Source organism: Argopecten irradians, chromosome 2 (assembly GCF_041381155.1).
Source record: "Argopecten irradians isolate NY chromosome 2, Ai_NY, whole genome shotgun sequence".
Lineage (NCBI taxonomy): Eukaryota > Metazoa > Mollusca > Bivalvia > Pectinida > Pectinidae > Argopecten > Argopecten irradians.
The window spans coordinates 46,952,185-46,966,848 of record NC_091135.1 but is presented as its reverse complement, the minus strand read 5'-3'; the positions used below and the strand labels follow the sequence as shown (position 1 = coordinate 46,966,848).

Sequence of the window (14,664 nt, the reverse complement as noted above, 5' to 3'; positions counted from 1 at the left end):
CTATGACATGACACACAGGTACATATACAAACTACAATAAAACATCCGAGTGGGTCACAAGTCATGTGCCCTTTCTTGCTAATTTGTTAGATTTAACTTGATGCCACTCTTCAGACAAACCTAAGTTCAGACAAGGTATTGAAGCTAATAGAGAGCTGTTGACTTGTATATTAATGAGACGATGATGAAAGACTTTGGGCTGATTCTTTGTGACCTGGCGTGTGTAGAAGACAGTTGGAACCTCCCACTTCATTGTTCACAACTTGTTCAAAGAGGCTGTTCCCTTTACACGACTGCCTCCCTCAACAGGCAGATGTACCATGCCACCTGCCCAGAACCAATGTAATCTCCCTAAATGGCTGCAATACGGTCAAACAGTGGGAGATTTAGCTAAATAAAAGGGCGTGTTTTAAGTAAGCTTTTTAACTTCTTTTAAAGGGTCACTATACATCGTAAAGGTACTGTATTCAAGCTTCTAACTAGACCATAACGCCCAGCTGACCGTGGCAATGCCCTTTCATTCTTTTACAGATTCCATACAAATTATTATTTTCGCTTCACTGCTCCACAGGAGATCATTTGATTTCTTACATCTCCTGATATGTGAGGATAGGGATGAGGTTGATGGTTATTGACATTTACGAGTGGTGAAATATGTATCGAAGAAGACAGGTGCTGCGTCCTTTCTAAACCACAGGTCATTTTATCACTCCAGTCCAATTAACCATATATAACTAGCTTAGTGAAAAATTGAACCAAATCTTAAGGTGCTACAGCTGTAACAAATAGTAGTTTTTATCAATTAAAAATAAGAACAGATAAACAAATATCTCTGTTATATTTACTTTACACTTAGTTTTTACCACCCTTGATATATCAGATCTTTTTATTTATCTATAAAATAAAGCAAATATGAAAATATTTGCGTCAAAAAAATACAAGAGATCCCAGAGGGATCTTGGCGCCCACCAAAGAATGATCTATGTCTGACAATGGAAAGAGGGATCTTTTCTCTGCTTTTCAAACTTTTGCAAACATACTACATATAAAATTTGAGACAGATCGCTTCAGTACTTTCTGAGAAATAGCAGTAACAAACTTCAACTATCAAAATCCAAGATGGCTCCTTGGCGGCCATCTTGTAAATCGATCGGTCCCAAATCGAAATATGCACAACTAGGGCCATAGAGGAACCTATATATGAAATTTGAGACAGATTCATTCAATACTTTCTGAGAAATAGTGATAACAAACTTTAACTATCAAATTCCAAGATGGCAGCCTGGCGGCCATTTTGTTGACCGATCGATCCAAAAACGCATTATGCACAACAAGAGCCCTAGGGAAACCTACATATGAAATATGAGAAAGATCCCTTCAGTACTTTGTGAGAAATAGCGATAACAAACTTTAACTATCAAATTCCAAGATGGCAGCCTGGCGGCCATTTTGTTGACCGATCGATCCAAAAACGCATTATGCACAACAAGAGCCCTAGGGAAACCTACATATGAAATATGAGAAAGATCCCTTCAGTACTTTGTGAGAAATAGCGATATTAATCTTTAACTATCAAAATCCAAGATGGCTGCCTGGTGGCCATTTTGTTGACCGATCGATCCAAAAACGCATTATGCACAACTAGGGCCCTAGGGGAACCTACATATGAAATTTGAGAAAGATCCCTTCAGTACTTTCTGAGAAATAGCGATAACAAGACTTTTAACGTATTAAAATCCAAGATGGCTGGCTGGCGGCCATCTTGTTAACCGATTGGTCCCAAAATGCAATATGCACAACTAGGGCCCTAGGGGAACCTACATATGAAATTTGAGAAAGATCCCTTTAGTACTTTCTGAGAAATAGCGATAACAAACTTTAAGTATCAAAATCCAAGATGGCTGCCTGGCGGCCATCTTGTTAACCGATTGGTCCCAAAATGCAATATGCACAACTAGGGCCCTAGGGGAACCTACATATGAAATTTGAGAAAGATCCCTTCAGTACTTTCTGAGAAATAGCGATAACAAACTTTAAGTATCAAAATCCAAGATGGCTGCCTGGCGGCCATCTTGTTGACCGATTGGTCCCAAAATGCAATATGCACAACTAGGGCCCTAGGGGAACCTACATATGAAATTTGAGAAAGATCTCTTCAGTACTTTCTGAGAAATAGCGATAACAAACTTTAAGTATCAAAATCCAAGATGGCTGCCTGGCGGCCATCTTGTTAACCGATTGGTCCCAAAATGCAATATGCACAACTAGGGCCCTAGGGGAACCTATATATGAAATTTGAAAAAGATCCCTTCAGTGCTTTCTGAGAAATAGCGATAACAAGAATTGTTAACGGACGGACGGACGGAAGGACGGACGGAAGGACGGACGGACCACGGACAAAAAGCGATTTGAATAGCCCACCATCTGATGATGGTGGGCTAAAAATCCTTAGTGCTCAGTGACCTCATTAAATGAAGTATTGATTGCATATGGGTAATTAAAGCAAAATAACTAAGTTGTATATGTGTTATTTAGACATGCATGTGAGTAGATACCAGTCATCTGCTCAATAGGCAATATCTAGCATCTTTAATCATCTAATTTAGGAATTTGTGCCATTTAAGTAAAATGCTTGTTGTGATTAATTTTTGTTATAGCGTATATTGTAACTTTAATTAGATTAGGAATTATAAGGTTGCTGAACTAATATGGACTGGTTCAATTCTATCAATGGTCTTGCAGCCTAAAGTCAGAGACTTATTATAATCATTAGCTATTGAAGCCGTCTTAAGGAAATTGATTGCATAACATTTTAATCAAAGTAAATGTATAATAATAGAGACAGAATAATTTCCTTTCATTTAATCAGTAAATTTCAAATCACATCTTCTACATGGGATGGGCTAATGGTGGGCTAATGGCCCAGATAACAATAAGAAAAGAATTTGCCACATTGCTAACCACCATCTTATAAGATAACGATAAAACTTAATGAAGATTTTATTACCAATAAATACATAATAGCACAGCCGTTTGGAATATTAATTTAAAACATCTGAAGGTAGAGATTAACATTGGAAAAAGAAAAAATTATTGCACAGGTAAGATTTTTCATCAAAGAAATTCAGTTGAGCTAAAGTAAAATCAAGATCTCAACAGTTTTTTATTAAAGCAATAAAATTTGCTGATTTTAGCTTAAAGAAATTGCACAGAATGAATCATTTCTATATTTCCAGAAAAGTCTTGTGATTTGCAGGTATAGTTCTTTAAAGATGCTTAACCGTTAACAGAGCATAAATATAAAGATACTCATCATTTGAACAATAATTGGTGTTTAATCATTTATGCATATGACTAATAAACAGAAACAAGAGGCCCATGGGCCTTCACAGCAACCTGAGTTCGGATTCAGAATAAAAACAAAGATGTATAAACACTATACATTGGCCTATTAGGCCCTTGAAATCAGTCAGTGATTTTATAAATTTGATTTTTTAATCTATGAAGAGTATTTGGTTCCATCAAATCTGTGAATTCAAAAGAAGTTTTTTTTTTTCAATTTTCTCATTTTGACCACGTTTGGCCCCGGCTCACTGGTCCCTGGAGGTCAATGAGGACGTATATGGATATGTTAAAATGCTATATCTCAGGGTAATAATTCTAACCAGGTTTGACTTATTTCCTATGAAAATTGAGCAAATAATGCTCATAAAAGTGTTTTTTCCCATATGAAATATAGTAAATTTGATCCCCTCCCAAGGTGAAAATCTGAGACCTTTCCATCTATGAATTTGCATAGTGCCACAGATATTTTCGGGATGCAATTTATTATTTTTAATACTTTAATCTCAAAGTAAAATTAGAAGCTTAAACTTTTCAAAGGTGGTAATGGTGCTAAGTAAGCAGCTTTTGTAACTGAAAACTATTAGTTTGTTTGCTCCTGTTTTTGATAGAGAAAAAATATCATTTAACAGCGGTGGAGCATCTTTGCGTCTTTTGTGTTGGAATTTGACCCCATGCCAGCACAACAAAAAAGAAGAATATCTCGGTATCTTACAGAATGTGGTACATATACCAGATATATACAGGCATAAAGGAACGTTGTTTTATCCATTCTTCAAGAAGACATAAAAAATTGTTATATTTTTCTAATACAAGGTAACGGCATACTTAAATTTGTCTCCAATGCAGTCTTGTTAAAATTGATCTCCCCATAGTATGATTACGAGCCACATCATTAAATACTAGAGGTGAAAAACATTAAAAGCTAGCAATCATAAAGAGTAGCTTTACCTAAATACATGTAGTTATTATTTAAATGCCAAAATAGTGAGTACATGTATACTTATTTCACCCCTAATATGAATCCCTTAGGCCAACCTATATTAACAAATTTCCCACATCGTATATACATACAGATATATATTTCAAAAATTTCAGTCAAAAATATGAATGTGGAATTAATTCTGCTTCCAAATTGAGACCAGAAAATGACTGACACTTTCTATCTTAACAAAATGAATGTAACCATTGTCTTTGAATTCACATGCCATATTTACCTCGAATCAGAAATAGTCAAACTGTTTGACTAATCAAAGGGCATAGTGGCCATCTTGGATGTGACATTGATGCCAAAGTAAAAGAGAAAAGGGAATGTGAAGAAACCATGCTCGATTTATATACTAAAGCCTTTGGCTGTTATAATTGGCCAACAGTGTATCAATCATTGGTGATTAAATGGCTCAATTTACAGACATTTGATCCATATTCCTAATTTTGATGTTCTGGGTCTGATATTTAATATTTCTTAAAGCAAAAAACTGTAATTCAAAAGTGTATAATATACATGAAAAAATTTCCTAACCTCAAATTGACCATAAATTAATGTGAATTTCTGGTAAAAAAATCCTACTTCAAATTAATTTGAATCAAGCAAATTAATCAAATTCAGGTTGATAAACTATCACAAAATTTACCAAAAGTTCAGGTCAAGACATCTTGACCTGAAATTGATCAGGTTAAGAAATTTTGTCTGTGAAGCAGCCACACAGTAATCACAATTAAATGCAGCATTCTACATATAGATTTACCTGTAAATGACCTACTAACAGGTAGACATTGATTGTCTATGAACTATATGTAGTCAAGGATATAAAAGTACAAAGATGTGACAGAAATGTTGATAAGTCGGTCTGGTCTATTCTGACCAAATACTGTACAGGTCCATCAAGGGCAGACTAATGTCAAACACAATGTAGTATCTATAGGTCACAACTCTAACCCTTCCACCAAGACTTTGATTATATAGTAGTATCTATAGGTCACAACTCTAACCCTTCCACCAAGACTTTAATTATATAGTAGTATCTATAGGTCACAACTCTAACCCTTCCACCAAGACTTTAATTATATAGTAGTATCTATAGGTCACAACTCTAACCCTTCCACCAAGACTTTAATTATATAGTAGTATCTATAGGTCACAACTCTAACCCTAATCCACCAAGACTTTAATTATATATAGTAGTATCTATAGGTCACAACTCTAACCCTTCCACCAACACTTTAATTATATAGTAGTATCTATAGGTCACAACTCTAACCCTTCCACCAAGACTTTAATTATATAGTAGTATCTATAGGTCACAACTCTAACACCTCCACCAAGACTTTAATTATATAGAGAATACATGGTTAGTATCTTACAATACAAGGTTTATTTTGGTGCGAGACTTAGGAAAGCCGAGATGACGAGGCTCTGCCGAGTCATCTCGGCTTTCCGTGTAGAGCACCAAAATAAAACTTGTATTGTAAGATACTAACCGTGTATTCTGTTTATCCTGCAACCATTATGGCATTCAAAACGAAAGCAAATTGACAGTTCCTTACTTTGTTTCGCTCGAAGTGAGACGCTTCTTTAATGCGGAGGTAAAGATTCATTCACTTAAGCGAATGAGAGTGTACTCCTTTTTACTGCCGTGGGAAATAAAGAAGCGCATTCACAATCAGTAACCGTAATTCTATTCAGTGTGATATATCACTGAAAGGAAATGAAAATACTCAAATAACAATAAATACCCATTAAAGAATTACTTAACAATACATACCTTTGTCATGAGCCAAGAAAAAGACGACACCGCCATACGAGATTTTCGATATCGTAAAAATGACGTCATTTCGGTGAATGTGACGTCACGTTTTAGCAGGACTGACTGACGTTTCATTCACCGGAAGGTTCAAGTTCTGGGTCAAGTTAGAAAAAGTTCCGTCAGATATGGAACAAATTCACGTGATCGTATTGACGGATAAAGCATATCGTATTGACGGATAAAGCACAAGTTTATCTGGCAGTAGTTATCGGTCAGTATGTGGGACAGTTGCAGGATAAATAGTAGTATCTATAGGTCACAACTCTAACACCTCCACCAAGACTTTAATTATATAGTAGTATCTATAGGTCACAACTCTAACACCTCCACCAAGACTTTAATTATATAGTAGTATCTATAGGTCACAACTCTAACCCTAATCCACCAAGACTTTAATTATATATAGTAGTATCTATAGGTCACAACTCTAACCCTTCCACCAAGACTTTAATTATATAGTAGTATCTATAGGTCACAACTCTAACCCTTCCACCAAGACTTTAATTATATAGTAGTATCTATAGGTCACAACTCTAACACCTCCACCAAGACTTTAATTATATAGTAGTATCTATAGGTCACAACTCTAACACCTCCACCAAGACTTTAATTATATAGTAGTATCTATAGGTCACAACTCTAACACCTCCACCAAGACTTTAATTATATAGTAGTATCTATAGGTCACAACTCTAACCCTAATCCACCAAGACTTTAACTATATAGTAGTATCTATAGTTCACAACTCTAACCCTTCCACCAATACTTTAATTATATAGTAGTATCTATAGGTCACAACTCTAACCCTAATCCACCAAGACTTTAACTATATAGTAGTATCTATAGGTCACAACTCTAACCCTAATCCACCAAGACTTTAACTATATAGTAGTATCTATAGGTCACAACTCTAACCCTTCCACCAAGACTTTAATTATATAGTAGTATCTATAGGTCACAACTCTAACACATCCACCAAGACTTTAATTATATAGTAGTATCTATAGGTCACAACTCTAACCCTAATCCACCAAGACTTTAACTATATAGTAGTATCTATAGGTCACAACTCTAACCCTTCCACCAAGACTTTAATTATATAGTAGTATCTATAGGTCACAACTCTAACCCTAATCCACCAAGACTTTAACTATATAGTAGTATCTATAGGTCACAACTCTAACCCTAATCCACCAAGACTTTAATTATATAGTAGTATCTATAGGTCACAACTCTAACCCTTCCACCAAGACTTTAATTATATAGTAGTATCTATAGGTCACAACTCTAACCCTAATCCACCAAGACTTTAATTATATAGTAGTATCTATAGGTCACAACTCTAACCCTAATCCACCAAGACTTTAACTATATAGTAGTATCTATAGGTCACAACTCTAACCCTAATCCACCAAGACTTTAATTATATATAGTAGTATCTATAGGTCACAACTCTAACCCTTCCACCAAGACTTTAATTATATAGTAGTATCTATAGGTCACAACTCTAACCCTTCCACCAAGACTTTAATTATATAGTAGTATCTATAGGTCACAACTCTAACACCTCCACCAAGACTTTAATTATATAGTAGTATCTATAGGTCACAACTCTAACACCTCCACCAAGACTTTAATTATATAGTAGTATCTATAGGTCACAACTCTAACACCTCCACCAAGACTTTAATTATATAGTAGTATCTATAGGTCACAACTCTAACCCTAATCCACCAAGACTTTAACTATATAGTAGTATCTATAGTTCACAACTCTAACTCTTCCACCAATACTTTAATTATATAGTAGTATCTATAGGTCACAACTCTAACCCTAATCCACCAAGACTTTAACTATATAGTAGTATCTATAGGTCACAACTCTAACCCTAATCCACCAAGACTTTAACTATATAGTAGTATCTATAGGTCACAACTCTAACCCTTCCACCAAGACTTTAATTATATAGTAGTATCTATAGGTCACAACTCTAACACATCCACCAAGACTTTAATTATATAGTAGTATCTATAGGTCACAACTCTAACCCTTCCACCAAGACTTTAATTATATAGTAGTATCTATAGGTCACAACTCTAACCCTTCCACCAAGACTTTAATTATATAGTAGTATCTATAGGTTACAACTCTAACCCTAATCCACCAAGACTTTAACTATATAGTAGTATCTATAGGTCACAACTCTAACCCTAATCCACCAAGACTTTAACTATATAGTAGTATCTATAGGTCACAACTCTAACCCTTCCACCAAGACTTTAATTATATAGTAGTATCTATAGGTCACAACTCTAACCCTAATCCACCAAGACTTTAACTATATAGTAGTATCTATAGGTCACAACTCTAACCCTAATCCACCAAGACTTTAATTATATATAGTAGTATCTATAGGTCACAACTCTAACCCTTCCACCAAGACTTTAATTATATATAGTAGTATCTATAGGTCACAACTCTAACCCTTCCACCAAGACTTTAATTATATAGTAGTATCTATAGGTCACAACTCTAACACCTCCACCAAGACTTTAATTATATAGTAGTATCTATAGGTCACAACTCTAACACCTCCACCAAGACTTTAATTATATAGTAGTATCTATAGGTCACAACTCTAACTCTAATCCACCAAGACTTTAATTATATAGTAGTATCTATAGGTCACAACTCTAACCCTTCCACCAAGACTTTAATTATATAAAAGATTTAAACAGTACATTTCTAATATAATAATTTCTTTGTGAATCTGGAAATGTTTGTAAAGAATCTCCATATGGAATCGGGACAGCTAGATAAGAATGCAAGGACAAACAGGGACAAATCTATATGCTCCCTCCCCTCCTCCACCCATTCCAGGGGGCATGGAAATTGTAAAGAACAAAATTAATGAATTAAGTTTAGAACTTACATTTCAGTTATCCTACTATTATGAATTGATCGTCCCTCGATCTGAAATAAACTTTCCTTAGGCTATGTTCCTGAGGCCCTTCAGTACAGGGAATCTGCTGTTATGAAAATTTCACCCCAGGATTATTCCTCAGAAATGTGATGTGTATTAACAATTAATTGTACAGTAGTTACACAACACAAGCACATTACCTTGTATGATGTGACCTCAGTGTATTGGGTTGACCCCATGTGTATAATGATATGACTTTAATGTGAGTAGAGTGACCATTGTTTGACCATCAAATGACCATTAGTGACCTCTAGCTGGGAGACCATCAATCGCTACTGTAATGGCACTTATGACCAGTACAGATTATGACCAGTCTGTCATGGCTACCAGATTTGATTGGCAAGAATGCACAGAGGTCAATCCAGGCCAATACATTCCCAGCATTCCTTAAAACAGGAAGTGTGACAACAACCATTGTGCATGCAAGTGACAATGACAATTCTTAATTACAGTGAGTCCTGTCATTCACGTGGATGTAAAAAATGAAGAACATAACTACTTATGTAATTGTTAATGATTATTATAAAAAATGTTTAAAGTCATTAAAAGTTAAAAAAAAAAAAAAGTATTTCAAAATATCTCAATCTTCATGTACTGTCATAAAATATTTTTCTAATACAAAGATTTCTTGTAATTTTCTACACCATACTGGTTACAAAATACTTAAACTTTGACAAGGCTGTAAATATACATTTTGTCTCCCACTTCAGCAAGGGTCAACATCCCACAAAAAAAAAGATCCCGGGTCATGTGCAACCAGCTGGTTTTTCTCCAGGTACTCCAGCTTTACTACCACAATAAAACCTCTATCATGCTTCATTCCCCATAACAAGTGTGATTAATTAATAGATGTTGATATTTTTATTGCCAATGTAAGTAATAAATTTCGTTTACATTTACATAAACTAGAATCCTAGAACCATTTTAATTACTCGTTTTAAAACTATTTCATAATACAGGCCAATATATATGTACAGCAACTAAAGTTTGCTGGAAACAAGTTTATGACTTAATAATGTAGCAAGGATGTGATTAAACACAACAAATTATGACCTCCTGCTGGAAACCATGAATTTCAATAAAGTTTGGTGAAGAAGTAAATCTAATTTAAATATACATAAATGAACTCGGAACACAATACACAATTTGTCTGAGTAATTACACTTGATGTTAGAATTCCATATATGTCATTGTTTTGTTATTTCAATATGATGAAAAATGATGATTGTGCTTGGTATTCCAATACGAACAAAGCATTCAGCCTATCTCAATCTAACATTTATATTACATATTACATGTGCGTCACTACTTTCAAATCAGGTCTATTCCACATAGCATGAATAATAATTCCTTCAACTGTAAATTTGGTAATTTCATTTTTATTTCAATCCAAACTTCAATATTTCAGCTTGCTCTGATCTGTCAGAAGATAATTGCATTGTCAATACTCATTTTCTTTACATCTCCGACAGCCTTTAAGCTGCCTGCCCTTAGTCTGTCTATACCACCACTACACTGAAGGGACACTACTACCATAGCCTACCAACACCGCAGTCTCCTCACAGAGTAACTATTGCACAAATTTCGGGTTAGACAGATTATACGTTTTTTTATTCATAAAGAAATCAAAATCTGAACCAAAAGTAAATTTGACCTTGATCTTAATTTACATGACCTTTATTTAATTTTTGCCACTCAAATGTGTATATGGTTTTACATTGATAGTAATAGGTTAGTTGGTTTAAAGTATAATGGTTAATCAGAATTAATTATCATAAAAATGATTTAGATAGAGCAGCACTTGGAATGGCTGATTTGTTTAGGATTTAGACATTCTACCACTAGGTATCTACATAGCTAATAAGAGGTCAAAGTCGGATGATTGTATGATACTAGCTGTAGGACTGTGTAAATTCAGTTTTCCTCCCCAAAATCAAAATTTGGCTTTTCCTTCAAAAACCTTAGCTATTGAAAGGATGCAAAACAAAAACACTAGGTAATGCCTTACTTATCCCTTTTCAGACACCTGTATCCAAAATCCTTTTTCAGACACCTGCATCCAAAATTTGGGTAATTAAGGAGCAGTTATAAAATTAAAGTCAATATTAGTTCAGTGTCATAGACAGGTGGGAGAAATGTAAATGTTAACAATGTTTGACTTAAACCAGAGTTTTTCTCAAATATGAAAATATCCCAGAAAATACAGAAATTGATCCTAAGAAAAACCAGAATTGACGTCCAGGAGACCATTTTATAACCCCTACCCCCCCCCTCTCCCATTTTTTTTTTCTTTTCACAAAGGGGCAGAAGTCTGTAAAATGTGGATGCATCCTATTCTGATCTACAATATATCTATACTATATAAAGATTATTGCAACAAAATTTCTTAAACTAAATACTACATTAAAATTTAAGGAAGATTGCTTCAGTACTTTCTGAGAAATAGCAGTAACAAACTTCAAAGTCCAAGATGCATCCTGTCGGCCATTTTGGTCACCGATATGTCCTAAAATGCAATATGCACAACTAGACCCCTAGAAAAACCTGCACATGAAATTTTAGAACAATCGCTTCAGTACTTTTTGCGAAATGCTGGTAACAAACTTCAACAATCAAAATCCAAGATGGCCACCTGTTGGCCATCACCAATTGGTCCTAAAGTTCAATATGCAAAGCGAATGCCCTAGGGGAACCTGGATATGAAATTTGAGACAGATTGCTTTCTGAGATATTGCGATAACAATTTGCAGCTTGTCGGCCATCTTATTCACCGAACGGTCCTAAAATTCAATATGCAGGGGCCTAGGGCAACCTGGATATAAAATTTGAGAACTATTGCTTCAGTACTTTCTAAAATATAGCGGTAAAAATCTTCACTTATCAAAATCCAACATGGTGACCTGTCGGCCATTTTGTTCACCAATGGGTCCCAAAATGCAATGGGAACCTACATATGAAATTGTAGAATGATCCCTTCAGTACTTTCTGAGAAATAGGCAAATAGCTGTAACAAACTTTAACTATCAAAATCCAAGATGGCAGCCTGTCGGCCATCTTGTTCATAGATCAAAATGCAATATGCACAAATAGGGCCCAAGAATAACCTACATGTGATATTTGATTGCAGTCCTTTTAGTACTTTCTGAGAAATAGCCGTAACAAACTTCAGCCATCAAAATCCAAGATGGCTGTCTGGCGGCCTTTTGTTGACCGATTGGTCCCAAAATGTAATATGCACAAATAGGGCCCTAGGGAAACCTACATGTGAAGCTTGAGAAAGATCCCTTCAGCATTTTTTGAGAAATAGCGGTAACAAGAATTGTTAACGGACGGAAGGACAGACCACGGACCACGGATGAAAAGCGATTTGAATACTGCCCACCATCTGATGATGTCCTTTGGGTGGTCTTTATAGACAGGTTTTATACTTTTATCCCACAATTACATCTTGTTCCCGAATGACTTCCCTTTCTCCTAAAAACGATACACTTGATTTTCTGTTGAATCAGTTCTGACCGAGATCAAATTGAACAGGGACATACTTCACATTATGCCAGTATATGCAGAACATACACAATAAACCACTCAAATTAAGTCAAAGCACTGGCATATAATATCCAATATGAACCATATCAGATGTCAAAAATATTTTTCCTAACTTAATATCAAAATCATAATAGCAAATACATGTACATATATTCCCTTTTACCGGACATGTAAAATATGCAGCAGGTTTTTTTTTATATGTTCAACAAAAGGGCAATGTTTGGGCCATTAAGTAGCTTTGATCGGCAGTAAAGGAACGGGGACATTAATTTAGTGCATGCACTGGCAGAAGACATCCAGCTAACCTATAAAACACTAGTTGTTTATCGCCATGCTGCCAGATTTGGAATGAATTACAAAGCTAATTTAGTACAAGGGTTGTAATAAACACTTTGATGTATGGTTTCAAACTGGTTATAATTTTCTTATTCTGGCTGTTTTGTTTTATCAATCATTTGTCATTATATAACACCCAGGGGGCTCCTAATCAATATCAGAACAGGCCCATACATCCCCCTATGTACCACCATTTTGTTTCCACTAGTATACAAGTCAGCTCAATATTTTTCCCCTAATGGAGCTTGCACATCTTTTCATCTTTTTTTTTCTCATTGAGAACGACTTACAGATAAAACGTATTTCCATGTAAGACATAGATTTTAAAATCATTTGTGACATAAAGCTTTTGTATGACAAAAAAGCATTAAATCTTGTTATTCGAGAACCATAAACTTGGTATCTTTTTTCCCTGAACCTGTATAGTATAACAAGGCGTACATAAATGTATATCTACAATAGCTGATATTTTATAGTTGTAAATCTGCATTGGCAGATGCAAGCTGACATTTGTGATCAGCTTGTAAAGTCTTTTTACTCACTCCCATTAAACTACAATGGGATTGGACTGAAACATCCATGCCCTATATTTACTGTCAATGTAAAGTTTGATGAACCACAAACATGTAATGACTATATTCCATATTTGTTTGCCTTGTCAATGGCAATTAAAGAGAAAACACAAAAACAAAATCACAATCATTTTCTTTACATGGTTTTAAAAACCAATGCCAATTTCCAAACAAGCGAAACAACAACTGTATCTCTCTAACATTTAAAACATCAGAGTTTTAGATATTTGTTAATTTATCAAAAGTGATTGGGTTTAGTGGTTAAGCTACTCAGCTTTCATGGAGCTGGCTGTGATTCGATCCACAGAACAGATGTGAAAATGGTCAGCGGTCACCTGTCCAACCTTTTATTGTTACAAGTCTTCGTATAATCAAAACAGAAAATACAAGAGGCCCAGAGGGCCTGTATCGCTCACCTGGTTTTTTGTTAGTAATTATCACAAGAATCTGACAATTAGAAAAATAAGCAAAATTGACTCCCAAAGTTTAATTTTGAATCACAACCATACAATGATGCTATTGATACCATACAAATATGCTATCCAATACATAGGTTCAGAGACAAAGTAATTTATATGAAAATAGTAGCCTAATTGACCTTTTTGACCTCGCATCTATTGCCGTTTAAGGCCCCGGGGTCAGCCCTATCATTTGTACAATTTCAAATCCCAACCCTATAAGGATGCTACCATTGCATTATAAGTGCTCTTCCATTCTTAGTTGCAGAGAAGAAGTCGTTTATATGGAAATAGCTAAATTGACCCCTTTTGACCCCACCCTTCAGGCTCCCAGGGGGGTCAGCCCCATCATTTGCAAAATTTTGAATCCAAACCCTATAAGGATGTAACCATTGCATTATGAGCGCAATCCCATGTTAAGTTGCAGAGAAAAAGTCATTTATATGGAAATTGACCACTTTTAACCCCACCCCTCAGGCCCCCGGGGGTCAGCCCTATCATTTGCTCAATTTGGAATCCCCAGCCTACAAGGATGCTACCATTGCATTATGGGTGCTATACCATGCTTAGTTGCAGAGAAGAAGTCATTTATATGGAAATAGCCAAATTGACCCCTTTTG

At 35.2% G+C, this 14,664-nt stretch overlaps 1 protein-coding gene across 2 annotated transcripts in view; it reads right to left on the bottom strand.

Moving 5' to 3' along the window:
* Positions 1–14,664, bottom strand: part of LOC138315715 (TOX high mobility group box family member 4-like) — an 82,196-nt gene that overhangs the window by 48,778 nt on the left and 18,754 nt on the right. The gene's annotated exons all lie outside the window — the stretch shown is intronic.